The sequence below is a fragment of the Rhinolophus sinicus genome, chromosome 3 (genome assembly GCF_057876585.1).
Source record: "Rhinolophus sinicus isolate RSI-liver-muscle chromosome 3, RSI-T2T, whole genome shotgun sequence".
Taxonomy (NCBI): Eukaryota; Metazoa; Chordata; class Mammalia; order Chiroptera; family Rhinolophidae; genus Rhinolophus; species Rhinolophus sinicus.
Window position 1 is genome coordinate 11,422,879 of NC_142503.1, and position 23,400 is coordinate 11,446,278.

The 23,400-nt window shown below is 43.4% G+C and overlaps 1 protein-coding gene across 1 annotated transcript in view; it reads right to left on the bottom strand.

Annotated features, from left to right (window-relative positions):
- The window catches only part of MYO10 (myosin X), a 202,110-nt gene extending 190,939 nt beyond the window's left edge, over positions 1-11,171 (bottom strand). Inside the window, exon 1 of the mRNA XM_074329057.2 lies at positions 10,657-11,171. The gene's annotated coding sequence lies outside the window, so the exon portion shown is untranslated. The remainder of the gene's footprint in view (positions 1-10,656) is intronic.
- Positions 11,172-23,400: the final 12,229 nt, after the last annotated feature.

A 23,400-nucleotide genomic window follows, 5' to 3' on the forward strand; every position in this document is an offset into this window, starting at 1 on the left:
AGTGCGGCTCGTATTTCTCTAATGCTCTAGGGAGAGGATCTGAGAGGGAACTTAGGAAATGAGAGGTAAAACACCAGAAGGTTAAAACACCAACAAAAGCCAGAGGGCAGAGGGTACAGCTGGATGGGAATATTCTAACCAGACAGAACAACTTAACACATGACTTGGATGATAAACAACAGACTAAAACTTCAACACTAATATCTGGGTGCTCTCCATCACCCCAAGAGATGAAAAGCAATTAGGAATCAGTGTAAATGAGGAAGGGTGCAAAAAGTACTAGCGAGATCCAAACTTAAGCTGTGGCTATAGAAGTGCAGACACAGCACAGGGATTCTCAGCTGGAGCCAGTTTGCACCCCCTTCCTGGGGACATCTGCACTGTCTGGAGACATTTTTGGTTATCACAACTGAGGGAGGTGAGTGCTACTGGCATCTAGTGATTGGAGGTCGAGGATACTGCTGAACCTCTTACAATGCACAGGACAGGCCCTCACTGCAAACACTGATCCGGCTGAACATGTCAACAGTGAGGAGGGTGAGAAGGTCTAGAAAGAGGGCCACTTGTCCACATCTGAAAATCTGTGGTGGGAAACAACCAGAGGACTGTACACCTGGCCCTTAGCTCACATCATTAAAAGAATGAAATGCAGGCGGAAATAGACAGAAGCAAACCTGTATCAAACGATAACAGTATGCATTATAAAAGGTGTAGCGTTATTTGCACCTAGCACTCAACACTTTTATTTGAAAGTTTATGGAAAGATTTCTTTGGGGGCAATTAATAAAAATAATACACCTTAAAGTCTCTCTCTCTCTCTCTCTCTCACTCACACACACACACACACACACACACACACACACAAAACAGTGTTGTACGGCCACAGAAATCCCTACAGTTAGAACCAGAACCACACAACTGTTGTGGCCCAGGGTTAACTCCCAAGGATACTTACAGTGCAAATGAATGAGAATTAAAAGAAAAATCCATGCAAACAATAGCCTAAACAAACGGCCAATGGCTCCCCAGGCAGCGTCAAGCCAGGTCCCCTGTGTGAGCTTTGGCCTTCAATGAACATCAGCAACTGCACTGGGATTTTCTGGGGGCTGGATGTGAATCAACAGCAGTGCTTATAATTAACTGAGCAGAATGCCTCTCTCCTCCACTCTGGCTCAGGGAAGAACCGAACAGTGGATGCAGAAATCTAGTTTTATATGTTAGCCTCCTCCGTGAAACAATGCATGTCATTAAGAGCCTCACAAGAAGTTACTTGCAAAATCCCTCTTACCCTAAGTACATCACCACAGTGTGTCTCAGCTGTGCCTGCTGTAAGCTGCACTGACACCTCTCATAAAACTTTGGCTGCCAAATAATCTAAGTGCAAAAATGTGCAAAACCCTTTGATCAAACATCTCCACGCCCGGAAAAGGTTATCCTCAAGAAATAATCAGACAAGTGTGCGATGATCTAGGTACAAGAATGTTCATGTGCTGTCCTTTTAAAAAGCAAACAACTAGAAACAATCTAAAATGGTCATATAAATGATGGTATGTGCCCAAGAGTAGGCAGGGCCACTCGTAGACCCAGACACCTAGGATCCCTGCCTTGAGCTGGGTAGGCTTCAGAGTGCCTTGTACATCACAAAGAAAAAGAAAAAAAAAAAAGCAAATAAACAGAAGTTCCTCAAATAAAGAGCGAATCATGGTCTTGGGTAAAAAATAGTACTAATTTTGAAATTGCAGTATCAGTTATTTGATATGAACTATTACTAATATTAGCAAAAGCTTCCCAAACCCCAAGCAGAACAATTTTGCCCATTTCACTTTAAAAAAATATTAGAGAAAAATTTCATCAATCGAAAAGGAATTAATGTGAAGCAAAATCAGTATTTCAAGAAAATATTTAAAAATCAGATTAAGGAAATAAAAACACGTGCATGACTAGGAAGGAAGACTCATACACATACATAATCCCCAAACATATTTTTAGAAAGACCATTTTCGGACCAAGATACTTTAAGGTATAGACTCATCTGATAACAGATTTTTCATGAATTATCTTGTGTTCAAGTTTCTTTATAATACACACAACATTGAAAAGTTGGAAGAACAATTTAAGAAATATTTGATGGGCCAGAGACTGCTTTAGGAAATGATAAGAATACACAAAATAGTGACTTAGATAATGAAATTACAAAATGTGGTACATCCTGCAACATCAATAATCTATCATATGCAATCCTATTCCTTTTCAAATCTAAATATTGCTGCATAAAATTGACAATGCCAGTAACTACTGTCCTGCCTTAATGAAGCAGGTCTTCTCCACACTGAAATTAATAAAAAAGCAATCCAAGAACCACAACTCAAGAAAGATTTTCTACTTTGGTGTTACTGTCAATAAAACAAATTATTGTGAAACTCTTGGCTATAACCATACTTAGTGATTTTGCTGAACCATGGGCAAGAAAAACACATTTATGGAAAAATATTACAGAACATGTTTTTTACTCAAGCAAACACCACTAGCCCATCAACAGAATATCCAGCACCTACAACTATAATTATTTTCATTCCTCTTTGACAGTCTGACTTGCAGAAATAAAAACCATAGCTTTAAACATTTTTCGATTGTGTCCTAATGAAGGTATATCTGTCTAGGAGAAGACACTTTATTTACCAGTTTGTAAGCTTGATTTATAACTTTTAAATACATAGATAAGTGATATGGGGCCTGCATTGGTACTCTTATCCCTGGCCCTGACAATGACAGGGGCTGCCTGTACACATGCAAGTTTCTTGACATTCAAAGCTTTTCTCAATCAACTCTTAAATGACATACATCACAAGTGGACTCTGATACCAACATATACACAGAGGTATAGAAAGTATATACCATATGACATTAAGAATAGGACTCAAGGAGTTTTTGTCTTCTTATAGCATTTTCTAAAATTTATAAATTTAGTGCATATTCTTTGCGGGATTAAGAAAAAATGATTTAAGACTCAGAAAATATAGCAAATCTATACTTATCAAAAGCTCTTTTTTGTTTAAAGCAAGAATACTCCTAATTCTAAATATATTCCTAATAACTTATCGTGTTTCCCCGAAAATAAGACCTAGCCAGACAATCAGCTCTACTGCATCTTTTGGAGCAAAAATTAATATAAGACCCGGTCTTATTTTACTACAATATAAGACCAGGTCTGATATAAGACCGGGTCTTACATTAATATTTGCTCCAAAAGACGCATTAGAGCTGATTTTCCGGCTAGGTCTTACTTTCGGGGAAACACAGTAACATCTATGAAGCTAATAAAACCCCAAAATGTATTAACAGTAGGCCGCACACGAGCACACAATCTACTAGATAAACTTCTTTTAAGCAGAGTTTTAACACACAAAGTAGCTCTCACGAACAGACTCTCCCAAGATAAGTGCACCTCTCCACAATATATTCTATGGTCAATGAATACTACTCACATGATATTAACAGACCCCAAAAAATGACATTTAAAAGAATTACGGGATTCTGTTGGGACCCAATGTTAGGTAAGAGACCACGTGAAAAAGCTACCTTCTAGTCCAGCACCCCTGTATCTCATTTTATCTTAGCTTTTAAATCACTGACAGGTAGTCAAGATAAGCATGCCTACCCCAAACGGCAAAAATTCAACCTTGCCTACCCTTCCTAATATAAGTATCTCATTTTGTAAATTACCACAATGTCAAATGCTTTTATATGGAGGCAATTTTACTCCTGAAAGCAGCTACGGAGGCTTGGGTGAAGGCAGGGGTATTAAATGTACAACTCCCATATGCTACTCCCTCACTCTGGCTGTATTTCAACAGACGTGTCATGGCTTTGCCATGAGAACTCCAACACCTTTTCCTGTAACGGGCAGAGTCAGATGATATGATGGTATGTGACACAGACGCTAGATTTGAAATTGGGGACTCAAGTTTCTTATTTTCGACCTGGCAGATACATCTTCCAAAAAATGTTTTCTTCAAGGAAGGCTCTTTGAGAAATATTCCTCTCTGCTGTCAGTGATTGTTCCACGAGCATTCATAAGCTAACAAGTAAAACACAACTGATACGGAGAAACTGGGAAAAGTAGCCAGAAAACTTTACTCGAAAGAGAAGATTCCATCAGAAAACCTCAGAGAGCAATACTCCAATAAGTGATCGTTGGAATTGGTCAGACAAAGAGTCTAACCCTTTCTTTTAATAAAATAAACTCTTCTCAAAAATCGAATTCTCTAAGTGCCTTATACAAATCTTTCTACCATCCTCATGAGGCTGGGAGCAGAAACCACATTTTACAAGGAAACAGAAGGTGTTTGTCTTTCCTAAGTAAAAAACAAACCAAATAAAAATTAATGCATGTTCAAAAGCTGATTCACATTTCCCTGCTGGGTTTGCAATGTTTCTGGGGTGTGGACCATTTGTTTTCCCAAACTCCCATACAGTTTTCAACTCAAAAATCATGTACTAACTGCCTATTGTACACGGCACTTTATCAAAGAGCCTGGAAATGACGATGCAAGCTTAAGACTAATGACACCAACAGGAAAGAAAAACATGGCTGTGAAGAGAAGAGAGGCTCTGAGACAGCCTGTCTGGGTTCAAATCCTGGCTGTCACTTTCTAGCTGTGTGATGCTGGGATAGTTACTTAACCTCTCTGTGGAGCCTTATTCACAGGGTTGTTAAACGGATTAAATGAGTTACTGAATGTAAAGGGCTCAGAACGTGTATGGCACATAGCAAGCACTCAACAAACATTAGCCACATGTATTACTGTCCCCAAAGAACTGTAAAACGCTTCATAATCAATGAAAAAGTTATGAGCATCTCCCCTCCTGCCATAAAAAACATCTGTACTTGAGGGGGAAAATAACAATTATACAAGGATAGAATCCCATCCTTAAGGACCTCTCAGTGCAAACGAGGTGATAAAAACCTATACAGGGGATATTGAACCTCTCAAGGATCTGTTTAATCATTTGAGAAGGGGGAAAATAAAAAGATAAGTAAAGCCTCTAGCTAACAGGGGAAAACTCCTAAGAAGACCAGGATGGAAAGAGACAGAGCCATGTTCAGAGGGTAGAGGGGTCATTATGAACTAGACCTGCCAAGGGTGGTTTCAAAAAGGAGCTGGAGAGGCAGGTATCCCGTCAGCACGGAGGGTGGCAAAAAAGGTACGCAGCAGGGCTAGTAACAGATCCGCTGGAGTTGAATCCGTGTGGGGGAAGAGCATAAACAAAGTAACGGGCGGCCGGTTCGCTCCGTTGGTTAGAGCACGGTGCTCTTCACAACAAGGTCGCCAGTTCGATCCCTGCATGGCGACTGTGAGCTGCGCCCTCCACAATGAGACTGAAACAACTACTTGACTTGGAGCTGATGGGTCTTAGAAAAACCCACTTAAAAAAATAAATGAAAAAGAAAAGGTTGCAAGATCAGAAGGCCTTGAAAGCCAGACTAAGGATTGTGAACTTGATTTTATAAGCAATATGGACATGCTTTAGATAGAATTCTGGAAATACAAAATCTGTGAGGAGTGTACAGGTGAACGGGAGCAAATTAATCAAGGCAATTCAGCCTGAGAAATGATACCGGGGAACAGCTCTGAGGCCCAATGTTCCTGCACCGCTGAGTACTGGGATTTCAGTCACCATCCAGAGCCACTCTTTCTTAATTTCTAAGTTACTATAATTAACCTCTTACTATTACTCACCCACTGCGGGCCAAATGCTTTGTAAATCTTATCTTGAATTCTCCTAATTACCACACAAGGTCAACACTATTATGGCCACTTACAGAACAGAGAAATAAAGGCCAGGAACCTGGCCCGAGATCCCACAGGTGGGAGGGGTGCAGCCAGGCTCCCAGAGGCCACATCTTCTCTGCCTTTAAGGATGAGATGCTTTTCACTCTGCCTAGAGGCCTTTAGACATGGGGAAGTATCGCCAAGCTTAAAGTAGAACGCTGTTTGCTCATTCTTGAATATTCCCTGCAAATGAATGACATGAAGAAGTTACGCAGCAGTTACTCTGAGTGCAAAACTCTGAAGCTCATTAATAAGAAGGTACTCGATCTCCTACTAATCTCAACAGAAGAGCTCATTCAAGGCTCGTGTCTTTACAGGTGATCCCACATAAAGCCAGGGGAACTGGGCAAGCAAACACTCAGCTGACTCCCTCCACCACTCTGCTTAACAGTGACGGCCCTGCCCACGCCAGTTTGGGCCTGATTTTGTGAGCGATCAGAGCAGAACAGCAGGCCACATGATAAGGGGGGGTAGGGGGAGGCGGCCCCGCCTGGCCCGGGAGATCAGGGCTCCCTGCTCAAAGCAACTGTCTTGCTCGCAGCTGCTCCCAGAGCTTTGCTGTCCCCAATGTGACAGGGGCCAAAGAAGGAGTACTTGACAATAGAAATCATTGCAGAGTATGAAGAAAAGGCAAGGCACTAAAATGCCATTGTGAGAAAAGGGGACACCAGCGGATGTTCTGATTCCATTTTATAGTTGTCAAACAGGTGGGCTTCGGGACTTCGTGGGACAAGCAAGTCCTCAGTGCTTCCCTTCTGTCCTAGAGAGATGATTTGGGAGGAGGGAAGGAGCTGCCGAAAATAACAGTCCTATTTTTGCTTTTCTTTACCGAGAAATATCAGTAAGCTCTAAAACAAAGCTCTAAAACAAAACACTAAGAAAAGGGGAGAAAATAGGCTCAATAACTCTTTACAGCTCAAAAAGTTATTTGAACAACTCCAGGTAACAACCAAAACCAAGATATCTTCCCAAATGGAGTGGAAAGGAGGAAGGTGTTTCCACTTAACCTCGTTCAAGTTGGGTTTGTTCCAACCCAGACTGAACCAGAGAAATAGCGGAATAGTAAGAAATAGTGGAAAAGATTCCAGCTATACCTAACAATTTAACCCTTAAAACATTAATACCTGCTTTCTATATTTGTATTTATGACTAGCATATTTATGTTCATTTTACATATTTATGATGAAAAATCAAAGCATTCGTATATGTCCCATTAATAATCCTCAAAAGATCTTTTGCTTGAACAGCCATTATGCCACACCTATTCCTAATATAGAAAAAAGAAAAGTAGGGCTTATTCATATGTTCAACTGGTAGATACTCACTTGCCCCTCCAGTGTTCTACACTGTCCTTGGCCTTGGAGACATAGAAATAATGTCTACTTCAAAATCTCAACAATACAATTGCACAGCGGTCTGGCCACTTTGCTGGTTGAGCCTTTTCAGTTTGCTTTTTTTTGTTTTTAATTTTTTATGGTTACAAATACAGCAAAACTTAAGTTTTTGCCTGCAGCAACCTTTACAACAAATTTCCTCCAAAGGCTGAAACAAACAAGTTTTCAGGGAAATGCACGTGATTTCCAAAGAAGCCATAAAGATTTAAGGCAGGCCATGAGGAAACAAACTCCATTGGGGAGTGTGTAGGGCTCAATTTCTCCAATGGCAGGGTACATTTTGAAGTCAGTAGCCACCAGCTGACAGAGTAAGCCTCATAAGCTTCCCACCGGCCTGGACAGCAGGACGATATCTGATGCTACTTAAAGCAGACACTCGCAGGCAAGAAAGCTGTGTCCGCAACACACACAGGAATTCATTCCACAAGGCAACTGTTTCGGGGGTCTAACTCAGTGGTTCTCAACTGGGAGTGATTTTGCTCCCTGTGGTTCATTTGGCAATGTTTGCAGACATTTCAGTTGTCATAATCTGGGGGCGCTACTAGCATCTAGTGGGTATCCTGTTTCCCCCGAAAATAATACCTAGCTGGACAATCAGCTCTAATGCATCTTTTGGAGCAAAAATTAATATGAGACCTGGTATTATATTATATTATATTATATTATATTATATTATATTATATTATATTATACCCAGTCTTATATTACAGTAAAATAAGACCAGGTCTTATATTAACTTTTGCCCTAAAAGACGCATTAGAGCTGATTGTCTGGCTAGGTCTTATTTTCGGAGAAACACGGTAGAGGCCAGGGATGCTCAATATCCTATAACGCACAGGACAGCCCCCCAACAACAAAACATGAACCGGCCCCAAATGACAACGGTATCCAGTTCGAGAAACCCTAGTCACACTCTAAACATTAGCTGCCAGTCCCAGGTAGCCCCCATTTTCCTATTATTTGGCCGTTTATACATGAAGCTAAGACATGCAACATCTCGTTCAAAAAATTTTTGTCAATTGTTAGCATTAGCTTCAAATTGTTGTCCAACAAGCAACAAGTCATTATGCCTAATTCACAATGGGAAAAGTCACCAAAGAACAAGACACCACTTAGCGAGGGAGCCCTAGGATTTGGCTGTCCTGGGAAATACACTGCTTCCACACATACTGTTTCTACTCTAACATGACATTATGCGATTTTCTTCACTGGGCAATTTAACAAAAGGATGTTCTGTTATAAGACACTCAACAGATAGAGGCAGGATCTATGTTGAGTTCCTGCCTCTATAATACAGCACTGTGCAGCCTCCCTGACTGGCCCTGCAGGCTCCACCTTAGGAGCGGAACTTTAAAGGCTGATTAGAAATTAATGTTGTAATACAAACACATCCCAAGATAAAAAGTATGCCTTTAAATAAATGAAAATGCCCCCCAAATACTCAAATCACCAGCAACAGAGGAAAAAGGTTCTGGATTCTCTAACAAGCTCTTCAACCTTGGGCAAGTGACTTAACATCTTTGGGTTAAGATTCTTCATCTAGGAAATGAAGGGGATGAAGCAGATGATCGCTAACGGCTAACTTCAATATTCTACTAATCACTGAAATAAAATCCAACAACGAGGTCTCTTTATACTGAACCAAGGCATAATGTAAGGAAAAAGTTTTTCAACCAGAGAAGTGAGGGCAGGTTGCGACTGTCCCACGTTATCCTGCAGTTCCCCCCACTTGCACTAGGGGGCAGAGTTCTCCCCAAGGGGAGGGCACGGACCTCCCGTGGTCTACAGACAGGCTTCATGCGGACTGGGACCCTAACAACCCGAATACAAAGTCTGTCTCATTATATTTCTTTCGGGGACCAGAATACGAAAACAAAATAAAGCCAAAAAAAGTTAAGACTTAGTGTCCTGCAGGCAGAGCCTGCCTAGGTTTTCTTACAGATGAAGGCAATTAAACCCAGTCCACTGGTCTTTCATCATTGGTTAAGCCGCAATTCCTGCAAAAAGTTCTGATGCCTTCTTACAGGCATGAGAAAAAATATCTACGGATTAGTAAATGCTACAGTCTCACTATTATAGAGCTCATTCTTTAAGAAATAAAAAGTAAAAATATGTATTAATGGATGACTAATTCCTTTCCAGCCCACCTCTCACAGTGAATGTGGGCACCACATGTGAGACGCCACTTTGAAAAAACTGGATATTACTGTTACACAAAAATGTATTTATCACTGTGGCCGTTATAAATAGTTGTCTAAGTGGACATCCAGAAACCAGAACGACTCGAAATATTATACCCAACTAAGTCTGATACAGCAAGTTAGCATACAGAGAGGCAAAACCTCACCAATTGTAATTTGCTGGAAGATTCCAAAACTGTCCTAGATTCCCAAAACACCCCCTGGCTTTCAATGAAAAGCACATCAGCCTGCCTTCAAGTCAACGAAGTTTACTCTGAGCCACTTCAAACCTCAAACTTAAACAGAATTTATTAAATAAACACAACCAAGAACGGAAAGGGAGCCAAGAAACCACAATAACTCTCGATCCCAGATTTAAAAAAAAAAGAAAGAAAGAAAGAAAAAGGATTCTCAAGTCAAGGGTTTCAAGTAACTGCGGTGTCCTGCCCTCAATGACCATAAAAGGGGCATCAGTTTAATCTTTTTAAATAGTCACTGTGTGCTCTAAATGAGTTTCTTTACATTCAAATTTAAAATCTGCCAAGGACAGCACAAATACTTGATCTTTTGATCTCACACTCTGGAATGATCTCAAACCCTAAAAGAGCACTTCTAGGTGAGAACCAGAAGCTACGTAGACTGCAAAGGTCCGGCCAGCGGAGAACACCGTGAATGATTAAACCCTCGTCTCCCCCTGCTCACACTTCATTAAGCCGTCTCCCCTGGAAGTGTTTGCAGCCCTCTCACAGGAAGCCCGCACGTTTTGTAAAGGAAATACCAGACCTTTCTTGGAGAAAGGCACGTCCCGGTCGAACATTTTATTGGGCTTCCTGCACCCAGGCAGTCGAGCAAGCAGATGTCCTGGCCGGGCCCCGGCGCCCGCTGCCTCACCTCGCGCGGAGCGCCGCAGGGACACCCGCGATCCAGCCACCCACGCAAAAGGAAGCTCACTATGCTACCTCCCGGGGCAAAGTGGAAGCGCGGGACATAACAAAACCTGCCTCGGCTTACTCATCCGGAGGCTCCCCCAGGTGTGTGTGTGTGTGTGTGTGTGTGTTGGGGTGGGGGGTGATTTCTGGCGACTCCCGGAAAGTCTCGTCCTCTGGGGCTCAGGGAAAGGTCCCAGGCGGGCGCGCGGCGCGGTGGGCAGATCCTTGCCCTGCGGGCATCGAGGCCAGGTCCCGCCAGGAAGGGAGCCCACGCCCGGTTCCCGCTAAGCAGTCCGAGCGGGGCCGCGAGCGCACTCACCTCGGGGAAGAAGTTGTCCATTGTTCCAGTGCGCTCCCCAACTTGCCCGAGTCCGGCGTCCAGCTCGCGGAAGTCAACCCAGCAGAAGGTCCCGGGAAACCATGCGTGTCACGGCGCGACTCCCAGGAACTCGAGCCCTCGGGGCTCCTCCGCTGCCATCGCCTGATCCCCTTCTCGTCTTTCGCACCTTTTGTTTGCCCAAACCCAAGTCTCTAACTCATCCGTCCCAAACGCAGCCTTTGTCTCCTCTTTCTCCAAGTTCCTCACTTCTGGGCGCAGCGCTTGCGAGCGGAGAACAGCTGGTGGCACATTCTTCCCTCCGGCTGGGGGAGGGCGGCGGGGGGCTTGGGAGTGCGTCCCCTCTCTCTGCGCTCCGGCCAGAGGCGCTCGGCGCGGGCAGGGGAACAGCGGCCACAAAGCGAGCCCCGAGTCGCTCTCCCCACGCGAGCGCCGCCGCGGTGAGTATTAGGGCGCCGCGTCTCAGGCGCCTCACCGCGGCTTAGAGACTTGCAGACAGGAGCACAGGCTCCGCCCCGCTCGCTCGCCGGCCACGCCCACTAGCCCGCCTCGCCTCGCCCCGCCCCTTCAGGAGCTGAGCCCCGCCCACTCAGCGGGACCCTACTCAACCTCCTCTCCCCAGCCCTCCGCCAACCCCACCCCGCGCTTCCGCAGGGTCGGCCCCGCCCGGCCAGCGCGCCCCGCCCCACCTACCACCCAGGCCCCGCCCGCTCTGCCCCCCAGGCTTCCGCAGGCTCCGCGGCGGTCAGGGAAGGCGGGGCCGGTGCGGCTCCCACTCCTGTCCCCGCCTCCCCACGTAGGGGCGGGCGGGGGAGTTGACTCTTCCCTTTGGTGATAGAGACCAAATAGTAACCCGGGAAGAGAGGGTGGGGGTTTCTTTTGTGTCTTTGATCTTTAGCAGACCCTGGAACCCGCTCAACACGGATCTCATTAATGCAGCTCGGCAGATGAGCGACCCCGGGGAAGGAAGCGGGGTCCGCGGAGCTGCCCCGGCTTGTTGGGCCAGATCAAAGCCGAGAACGGAGGCTAATCAGAATTTCTGGAAGCTGTCTTGCCGTGTTGAGTTTCTTTCCTGCAGTCAGGTTAACAGACGTTTTCATAGCAGCGGGGAAAATAGTTTTGTAAACTGGAAGAGGACGTGGCGAATTGCACCTTTAAAAATGTAACCTTTTTCTGGGACGTAAAGGAAACAGGCAAATGGAAGTGAGATGCATGAGGGATCAAACCCACATGGTACTGAGTCCTGGTTTCCTCTAGGGCAGCTCCTCAAACTTTAGCGTGCACTGGAATTACTTGGGAATCTTGTTAAAATGCAGATTGGAATTCTGTGGGGCGAGAGCTGACAATCTGCATTTCTAACAGGCTCCCAGGTGCCTTCAAAGCGTGGCACCTGGCCCTGTGTGGTCTGCAAACTGGAGCCTGTCTGTAACAGAGACATGGAGAGCAATGGTTTAGAAACTTTTAAAAAATGCCACGCCATTCGAGCGCATGACTGGTGGAGTCTTTGAACCGAATATAAACCAGTTTGGGTGTTGTCAGACTCCGTGGTGAGTCATATCTGGCACAGCAGGGATCTCATATTGGTACCTGGCAGATTGGAAACAGAAACGACTGGTTCTTCGCCACAAATTGTTTGAGACGCTCTCTGTAGGGGATTTGCCAACTGCTACTCGTCCTTTAAAACTCAAGTCGGAATGTCACATCTTCCATGGGAAGCCTACCCAGAGAAGCCAAGCCGCTCATCTTGATTCCAGCTCCACCTAACAACTGGGTGTGACTTACACCTAAGACTGTTGGAGAAACTGTATCATGTTCTACTCCTCTTTACTTGGGAAAACGGAAGTTTCTTAAGAGGAAACTGCTTTAAAATTTGTATCTCCAGTCTGTCTCAGAGAATGAATAAATGAATGAAGCGTCCTTCTGTAATCCTTGTGTGGAATTTCAAGCTTATTTGTAACCCATCTCAGAGCAGTTCTCCAGCATTATCACTGTATTCACCCCACGTCCCTTTGGAAAGAGTCAAGGTATAAATTAGTAATATTGTGCTATGCTATTGCCCTGTTTCACAGGTTTACACATGTAAGCCATTAAAGATTGTGTCCCAAGCTGCAAGGAAAGTAAAGATGGAGCGAGGATAAATACCAGCAACTCAGGCACCATCCAAAGTGCTTAGTCAAATGAGTCCTGCTGCCACCTGTGTTCAGATATGGGCACAGAACAATTATAGTCATTATGGTATTAATCTGCACAGAACATCTTTCAAGAGAAATTATCAGGCAGCTTGTTCTAATGAGTGTGTGGGTGTGGCTTGGTTCCCAGCGTCAGCCCAGCCACCACTGTGTTGGGTGGCCTTGGCCAAGACACCTTCCAATACTGGCTCATCAATTGTAACAAATGTATCACAGTAATCCAACACGTTAGTAATAAATGAAATTGGGGAGAGGTGGCAGTGAGGGTATTTGGGCACCTTCCCCTCAATTTTTCTGTAAACCTAAAACTGCTCAAAAAAGTCACTTTCCTGGTGAGTAAGAAGATGTGGTAAATAGTTTCCCCCCCCCCACTTGACTCACATAAAGAATTGTGAGCCACATCCAATACATAAAGTGTTGAGTTTTACTGAATTGTTATAAGTCTTTAAAAAGTTTACACCACCTTACCAAAATAACCTGGGATTCACCTTCTGTTAGGTTGTTAAAAAGAAAAAACCAAACCTGATTCTTAATCTCAGGAATGGGCTGGGTGCCTAAGAATCTGCATTTTAGTAAGCACCCAAGTAGGCGATTCTGACTGTGAGAATCACCACTTTAGTTTGTCAGAATTCATCAGATTTCCCTTGTAAATGCACATTCTCAAAAAGGTGTGAAGATAAACTGAGCAGCAAGACTCTTTGCAGAACAAATAGCAAAGTGCAAATAGCAAAATAGCAAATAGCAAATAGCAAAAAGCAATGTTATTTTAAGCATTCTAAATAGGATATCTAACTTTCAAGTATTTGGGGTTGAAACAGTTGTTTAAAAGGGCTGTATTAAATTTACAAGGGCTTTGACAAAATTGGACAGAGAAGGGAAGTATTTTAAATCAATAGATTTCTAAGAATTTCCACGGTTATTACCATTTTTTAAAAGTTAAGTGCTTCCTTTCAAGAATCTGTGCTACTGATTGGTCAAAGCTGTTTGGGCTAAGACAGTTACAACCTGCCCTCTATGAAGTGACAGTTAGAGGCTCAAGAATATAATGCCAAAATGGGCACATTCTCTGAGGCAAAATTCCTTCTCAATTATCCTACTTAGTTCTCAAAGACACCATATTAATGGAGTGTTGTATTCTCAAATTAAAACATCCAAAAAAGCTCAAGTTACGTTCTCTTATGTAGCTGTATAAATTAATCCACACTTGACCAAAACATTTTAATATAGATGGGACCATTTTGCCACTTTAAGGAATAATTATGTATGCATATATGTGAGTGAAGTAATACAATCTTCCTCTGTTTTTGTTTTCCACCATGTGTTTGTTTTTAGTTGAAATGGCTTGTCCTAACTTCCTTTTATAATTTCAAATTGAATTCCTTTTTTGTTATTCTCTTGCTTTTAAGCAGCTCCTAATCTGGATGTGTTTTAGTGTGTAGAATCTTTTCCATTACCTTTGTTTTTATAAAATACTCACCTCTAATTGCTCCAATGAGAGTAATGGTTTAATTACTAGTTACAGAAAGGGAAACTTCTAGAAGGTTCTTTCACACAAATTAGAAGTTAATAACTGACACAACTCTAAAACACTGTTTGTCATGCTTAATTAGACAGCATTTCATCCTTTCCAGTTACTTATAGTCTTGAATGTTTAAAAATTCACTTGTGTTGGCCTTTTTGAACAAAAAGAAAATTAAGGGGAAATTTAAATGTTCTGTAAATTTTTAGACAAATGTTTCTTTTGCTTTTCACAACTTGAAATTCAAAAGTCCTGAAGGGAATTATTTTCATTTGAAACTGAAAATAATTGTGAAAGACTTTTATAGAAAAAATAAATTTTGGGGGAGGGGCGGGGGAGAGGACTTGAAATGCTTCACATTGTAATAAAATTAAACAAGTACAAAAGAATAAACACAAAGATAAATCAGGGATAAGACAGTCAAAAAACTGATTTGCTAGCAGTCATTTTTCTAAACAAGATGGGCTAGGGCTAGATGAAATTTACCTCATCAGAGAGCACTCAGTGGACAGCTGGTTCTGACTAAATCCCTATCGCTTCAAACTACAACTGAAAATGCTTTCTAAATTGAGATCCCGCACCAACACAGAGAGTTGTTTTCAGAAACTAATCCATTTCTATGTAAAGTGCTTGGTCCCAGTCCTGTTGAGTGTGATAAATAAATGGTATAAATCCTGGAAACCCTTGGTGATGATATATTCTGCCCCACTGGACTATGTTCAACAGCTCGCTTCTGTCTTTGGTATCTTCATGCTCCCACTTTTCTCTGACAGTGACGCCGAGGGTGACTTTCCAGCTCTCCACCTCTGTCGTGAATGCTGATAATGTTTACCATTTCCAAACCTCGTGCCCTCACTTACTCCTCCCCCTTCCAGCATCTTCAGTCTTTTCTGCTCATGTTATCCAAGCCAATAAATGTCATTGTGTCTATTCTACTTACAAATGGCAGCTTCTTAACCCACTTGCTCCCTAAACTGTTGGGCCATCTCTCTTCAAACCCCCAACTTTACACTGTCTACACTTCATCCTCAAGCAATCAGTGTTTCAACCCCTTACGATGAGATTTTTGCCCTTCACCCTACTCTCTTAGAGATGGCTCTGATGTTGAAGTGATCAAATTCAACCACCTGTTCTCAAACGTCATCCTCCTTGACATTGTCTGTCTTGTGAAACTAATTTCTTAGCTTCAGGGGCCAGCTTCAGACTGCAACCTGCAGAGTTAGCTGCACTGGCCCCTAAGCTCAGAATGGGCTCCAGGCTTGGTTTCATACTCTATTATATTGTCGTAAAATTCTTACTGATTTTTGAACAAGGGGCCCTGCTTTTCCATTATGCACTGGGCCCCCACAGTTATGTAGCCAGTCTTACCCAGCTTTTATAACACTACGTTTGTTGGGTCCTCACATCTCTTTGACCTCTTTCTCTGTCACTTCTACAGGCTCTTCCTCGCCATCCCTCCTCCAAAACATGGTGAATCCAAAGAATGCGTTCTCTTCTTCACTCATATTCTTGCCATTAATTCTCAGCACGTCTGCTGCCATCTCCTCATAAATGATTCCTAAATCCATAACTCAAGCTCTAAGAAGTCCCACCCCATATTTTCAACCATCTGTTGGAGTTTCCCTAGTGAGATTCTTATCCTTCATACTCCTAAACTAAACCTTCTTTACTCTTCTCATCAACTTCTACCAACTTTCCTGTATTTATTCATGGAATGATCATAATTCAGTCATGTTGATGAATGGATATCTTTCATGGCTGCCCCATATCTTCTGATGATCCAAGCCACATGCTGAGAGTGGCCACGACAGGAATGGAAACTCTTAAGCCTGGCCCTTAGAACAATGTACACTCACTGGAATAAACAAATACCGAAGGATTCATTATTCTAAATCTTCATGGAGAAATCACCTCACATGGGCCCATGAATTTTGTAATATATTTTGATCAAATTATTTATACATGTCGGGGTCCCACACGCCCTATGGCACAGCCCGAGGAACAGTACAGAAGACAGCCTAAGGCTGCCAGATAAGTGACAAACTTGGGGCCTAGCATTGGTGAGCTACATCACAGGATCGATGCTATGCAAACTCTCTTTAGCAACCTGGCAAGGCCTTGTTTCCCCAGCTGAAATGGCCTGAAATCACCACTGTTGCTTTTGCTTCTTTAATGAGTCAGGAATATGTTTGGAATGTTTTTTTCCCTAACGTTTCCATCAAATGCAAGTGTGCTGCTGCTGAAAGTATTAGGGAAAAAATCAGATAAGTGCGGAGAGTTGTTTATATAAGAACGTCCAGCACAGAGTTGTTTAGAATAGTTAGGAAGCTGGACAGAGCATCTGTGCTTCTCAGCAGGAGACGGGTTGAGGGAATTATGGTAACTGCGTGGCAGCACACTCTTTGTGCTAGAGATCTGTTTCTGTGGCACAAGCCACCGAAAATGAAGTGGCTTCAGACAACAATGATTTATCATTTCTCACAAGTCTGTGGCTTGACGGCTGCTGATGTCAACTGGGCTCTTGGGCAGCTGCTGGCGACGGGCGCTCAGCTGTGGCTGGTGAGCGAGCAGGTCGCCCTCACACGGCAGGGGCAGCCCGGCAGCTGGCCCGCTCTCTCCACGTGTCTTTCTTCACACAGTGGACGTATCAGGGTTCCATTCACAGTATGTCCGGCAGCATTTAGCACATTCACAAAGTTGTGCAACCATCTATCGAATTCCAGAATATTTTTGTGGTGCAAGGCGGCCCGCGGGGTCTCTGGTCCCACTCCCCACATAAGAACGCAGGACATGGTGAGGCTGAAAAAGAACACCCACGGAGCCATAGGTAGGGGAGTCATACCACTATGGTCTCACTGGAGGCTGGATTGGAGACACAGGAAGCAGGAGCCACACTGTTCGCAACCCTCACTGCACTGCTTGCCGGCTCAGCCACCATCTTCTTGCTAGCCCCCATTTTTCTGCTAGCGTAGCCACAGCAGTCATATTAGTGGCCAATGGCTCACTGGTTACAGCTGACGGCCAACGAGCCTCAGCTGATGACCATTTACTACCTGAGCCAGCACATTTCCACGTGAGGCCGACAGCCTGGAAACTGCTCTCTGGGGCTCTGTCCCCACAATTTTCATCACCCCTAAAGGAAATCTCATACCCAGGAAGCCGTCACTCAGAATCCTACCCACCCCCAGCCTCTGGCATCCACTAAGCTGCTTTCTGTCTCTATGGATTTGCCTCTTCTGGATAATTCACAGAAATGATCCCTGATGGAATTGTTCACTGTTTCTGTGGTCATTGTCTGCCTTCCCCAAATAGAATGTCAGCTCCTTGAGACCAGGGAGTTTGTCTGTTCCATTTCTTGTTCTATCTCAAGTACCCAGAAGAACGTTTGTCACTGTTGCACAAATGAAAGGATGATAATGACGGGTGATAATGAAGGAGAGCACTGTTAACTGAAATACTTGCGTGTTAACACTGGCCAACCTAATGATAACAGCTGGGCTGCTAGCCCTAGGATTACGTCTGTTAACAAGAGCTAGTGTCCTGCTGGGCACCGCTCTCAAGGCTTTCTGTGCATTCTGTTACTTACTGTTGCATTCTGTTACGTGGGCTCAGCAAGGGAGGTTTCAGCCTCCGCGTTTCACGCAGGAGGAAACCAGAATTCAAGCAGTTGCCCGTCTGCCCACTGTTGATCAGGGCACACAGCTCCATGACGTCTTTCAAGCCTGTGCTCTTTCTTCTGTCCTCCCCTAGACAGGTGGTGAACTTCAGCGTAAGACAGAACTGGGTTCAACATTGGACTTCACGGCTCTACAACTTCGTCCTTGGCAATTTGTCTAGTGTGGGGCTGGGAAATTACCACCTACTTCTCAGCACTGTAAGCACTTAGTGCGGCACCTGAGACGTAGGGGGTGCTCAAAAATTTTAGTTCCCGTCTCTTTTTAAAAACAATGAATGGGACAAGTTTTATTCCGTCCATACTTCTCCTTGCACCTGGAGGTGGGGTGGCGTGTGCTGAGCCAGCTCCCCTGCCTGGCAAGGCAGTTGTGCCTAGGTTTTCACAGCTGGGACAGCACTCACCTGGGCTGGAACCCTTGGTAGCCCTTTTATCCCCTCAGCTTTCTCCTTTCTGACCTGGCCACTCATCTTGACGGGAAACAATCCCACCACCTCTTCAACTGCTTTTCCTTTGGGACGTAGCGTTCTCTTAGACTTCTGCCTCTATCTTCTCATTCCAAGCCCCCTTGTTCTGACCACTGACCCAGGACAAACAGAGACATTGAAACAGAATGCAGTCCTCAGCAAGAAACAAAATTACCTGTGGTCTTGGCACTGGCATCTCAGTCAGTGCCGGGAGGGACGCAAATGGGAAAGTCTGAAGAGTTTTGCAGGAATTGCGTGCACGCAAGGGAAAGGCCACGTGATGACACAGCTAGATGGCCGCCATCCGCAAGGCCAGGAAACAGGCCTCAGGAGAAACCAACCCTGCTGACACCTGGATCTTGGACTTTAAGACTCAGGATTGTGAGGGGGAAAAAAAAATTCTGTTGTTTAAGTCATCCAATCTAAGGCAGCCCTAGCAATTGGCCCAGGAAAGCTCAAGGAAAAGTATAATTTTATGCACATATAGTATGTAGAGCCTTTTTAGGGCAAATCTTCTGGGTAAGAATTCACTCTCAACCCAGCACCCTCAGGATTCCCACTGATGAAGACCAGCCACACAGGAACACAATGAAACAAAGACGTAAATAATCAGGGCTTCAGTGAGACAGAGGCCTATTTTTTCTCTCATTAAAATAAAGAAGTGAGCTGTCTGGGGCTGTTGCAGGGCCTCCAAGGCACTTGGGCCCTCCAGGTCCTTATTTTCTACCAAGCTGATTGGAATGAGTTTAAGAGACTGGAAAAAGAAGATGGGATGGCATCTTGCTGGGAATTTTGTTGTACATGGAAGCAGAGAAAACCGAGAGGTAGCTGGAAAGGAAAGAAAAAAGAGAGGTTTTCTTTTGAGATGGAGACACCATCCATGTTTGGATGCTGGTGGGAATGGCCCAGTTGAAAGGGTAAAGGGGATAGATAGAGGGGAGGGGAGCATTGCTGGAGAGATGGCTTTGGGTTGTTGAGAAGGGAGGAAATGAAATATCCAAAGTGTATACTGAGTGAGCTGACTAGGAAGGAGGGCCTCGGTGAAGAAAAGAGCCTCTCAGCTTTGGAGGTGGGACTAGGTGTGAATTCAACACGGAGCTCACCTAACTTAAGCTGGAGGGCTGTCTCTGGTACAGTGACTTCCAGGGTCTGGGAGGGTCCTTAGTGGTGCATTCCTATGGTCCTATGGTTTTGTAAATCTTTTATGAGATGTTTTCACTGTAATCAATTCACCTTAGGACTGCTGTATCTTTCCACTCCAAGTCTACTCTGTCACATTTATGTCCATTCTGGGGCATTGGGGTGAGTGGGAGCCTTTGTGTAAGCCTGCGTAAGGGGGAGTTTACTGCTGTATCCGTGAAACAGAACCAACAGGAGATTATCTATATATCTATTAAGAGAGATTGACTGATTTTAAGGAATTGGCTCACATGATGGAGAGGCTTGGCATTTCAAGATGTGCAGGGTGGGCTGGTACACTGGAAACCCAGGGAAGAGTTACAGTCTGAGTCCAAAGGGAGTCTGCTGGCAGAATTCCTTCCAGCTCAGGGAAGGTCAGTCTTTGTTCTATTGATGCCTTCAACTGATTGGATGTGGCCCACCCACATTATGGAGGGTAATCTACTTTACGCAAAGTCTACCAATTTTAATGTTAAACTGATCCACTTTCACAGAAACATTGAGAATGAAGTTTAACCAAAAATTTGGGCACCATGATGCAGCCAAATTGACATAAAATTAGCTATTAGAACTGGGATATATGTTTTGTGTGTTTGGGAATGTTTTCTGTTTGTCTTCAAGTGAATGCTAGCTGCCCAAGTGCAGGAATTGCTTCAGTGAATATTCCTGCCTTATACATTGCTGACTCTGCTGGGAAGGAAAGCTGGGGATGTGAAACCAGAGGTCTTATGAAAACATGACCGTGACCTCTGCTGCCCAGCACCAGAAGCAGAGAAAAAACTGGGTTTGAAATAAACAAAGCAAGTCTGCAGAAAGTTCTTCGAAGTCTGACAGGTCACATGTAAAAGAAATGTGGATGAAGTCTGCCCACCTTGCCAACAATTCTAACAGGGTACATGACACTGCCATATATTCTTCGTGAAGTATAAAGAAACTCTACAGTAATAAAAAGCAAATTTCTATTCATCATGCTAGAGAAATATGGGATTATCATTCTTATTCTCTCTATAGAAAATGTTGTTACAAAACAAGACTTGTCATGTGAAGAAGTGATTGAGGAGGATGCAACCAACAAAATGTAGAAAAGTATCATTAGAGATGAGGGTTCATTAATAACAAGCTTTTTAAAATGTGCAATCTGTAGTGATTTCTTTATTTATCCTACATAATGCTTACTTTTGACCTAATGTGCTTATAAGTGTGTATTATTTTTACAGAGTCCTCCAAATTTGCTCACAAAACCAGAATCCAGGCCTGAGAAAGCTGAAGAGAAGCCACTGAGGAGGCAGGGGACCTGCGAGGACTCATGAAAGCCAGAGAGGGGACTATTTCAAGGGAGTGTGCCTAGAATGTTCTGGACCTTTAGGGACATCACTGTCAACAATCTCACACCGACTCGTCAAAAGGCATTCAGGGCGTTATGAACCACTCCATCAAGGAAAACTTGGGAGGTTATAAGTGTCCATCTGTATCCGAATCACCAAGGGGGACGGTTGCCAGATTCAGCAGATTAGGGTATCAGACACCCAGTAAATTTGAATCTCAGGTATACAATGAATAAGATTTTAGTGTGAGTATGTCCTGTGCAATATTGGTCTCTTATCTGGCAACAACACCTGGGGAGCTTCTTACAAATACATTTAAGGAGGTTTCTCAGGTGATTCTTATGTACTGACTGTCCAATTTCTTGACTTCATGACGCCGTGAAAGCTATACGCATTCAGTAGAAAGCATACATCATATTTTGGATTTTAATCTTTCCCCAAGCTAGCCATTTGTGGGATGATGCTCTCTCTCGTGATGCTGGACAGCGGCAGGAGCCACAGCTCTCAGTGAGCCGTACGACATGAGGGTAAAGAACGGGTACGCTCTATAATCCTTTGTATATACATATACACAGCTGACCCTTGAACAGTACGGGTTTGAACTGCGAGGGTAGTTCACTGACACATAGAGTTTTTTCTATAAATACCTGTACAGTTTCTTCTTTAGATTTTTATTAAAAATATATCTAACATACAATATTATATTAGTTTCAGGGGTATAACATAGTTATTCAACATTTATATACTTTTAGAAGTGATCACCTTGATAAGTCCAGCAACCATCTGACACTGTACCATGCTATCACAATATTATTGACTGTATTCCCTATGCTGTACATTACATCCCCATGACTTATTTGTTTCATACCTGGAAATTTGGACCTCTTAGTCCCCTTAACCTTTTTCCCCTTTTTAAAATTTTCAATTACAGTTGACATTAAATATTATTTTATATTAATTTCAGGTGTACAACATAGTGGTTGGACATTTAAGTAATTTACGAAGTGATCCCCCTGACTAGTCTAATACTCCCCTGGCACTATACATAGTTATTACCATATCATTGACTATATTCCCTAGGCTTTGCTTTATGTCCCCATGACTATTTTGTAACTACCAATTTGTACTTCTTAATCCCTTCACCTTTTTTCACCCTTCCCCCTACCTCCCTCCCATCTATCACCCCAATAAATCTAGTACCCATCTGACACCATACATAGTTATTACAATGTTATTGACTATATTCCTTATGCTATATCCTACATCCTCATGACTACTTTGTAACAACCAATTTATATTTCCTAATCCCTTCCCATTTTTCATTCCCCCACAACTGCCCTCCCATCTGGCAACCATCAAAATGTTCTCTGTATCTATGAGCTTCTTTCTGTTTTGTTTTTCAGATTCCACATATAAGTGAAATCACATTGCATCTGCCTTTTTCTGTCTGACACTCCACTCAACATAATACCCTCCATGTCCATCCATGCCACTGCAAATGACGAGAACCCATTCCCTTCCATGGCTGAGCAATATTCCATTATATATGTGTACCTCCTACTCTTTATCCACGCATCCATCAACGAATACCCAGGCTGCCTCCACATCTTCGCCATTGTAAACAACGCTGCAATAAACATATGGATGCACACAGCCCCTTGAGTACCGTTTTGGGTATCTTCAGATGAATACCCGAAGTGGGATTCCTGGGTCCTTCTTTATCTCTTGTTATTGCCTTTGTTTTAAAGTCTATTTTGTCTGGTATAAGTATTGCTACTCCAGTTTTTTTATTTCCATTTTCATGAAAAATCTTTTTCCATCTTTTTGCTTTCTGCCTGTGTGTGTCTTTCTATCTGAAGTGAGTCTCTGTGAGGCATCATATGTAAGCAACTTGTTTTCTTATTCATTCAGCCCTCTTATATCTTTTGATTGGAGCATACTTTCCACTTACATTGAAACTGATTGTTGATAGATACGTAGCTATTGTCATTTTATTATTCATAACTTTGATATTTTTTTTTCCTGTCTTAAAGAATTTCCTCTACGATTCCTTGTAATACTGGTTTGGTTGTGATGAACTCCTTTAGCTTCTCCTTGTCTGGGAAGCTCTTTATCTGTCCTTTGATTTTAAACGATAGCTTTCCTGGGTAGAATCATTTTGGTTGTAGGTCCTTGTTTTTCATCACTGAGCATTTTGTGCCAATCCCTCTGGCCTGCAAAGTTTCTGTTGAGAAATCAGCTGACGATCTTATGGGGGCTCCCTTATAAGTTACTAGTAGCCTTCCTCTTGTTGCTTTTAGGATTCTCTCTTTGTCTTTAACCATTGACATTTTAATGATGATGTGTCTTGGTGTGGGCCTGTTTGGATTCATCT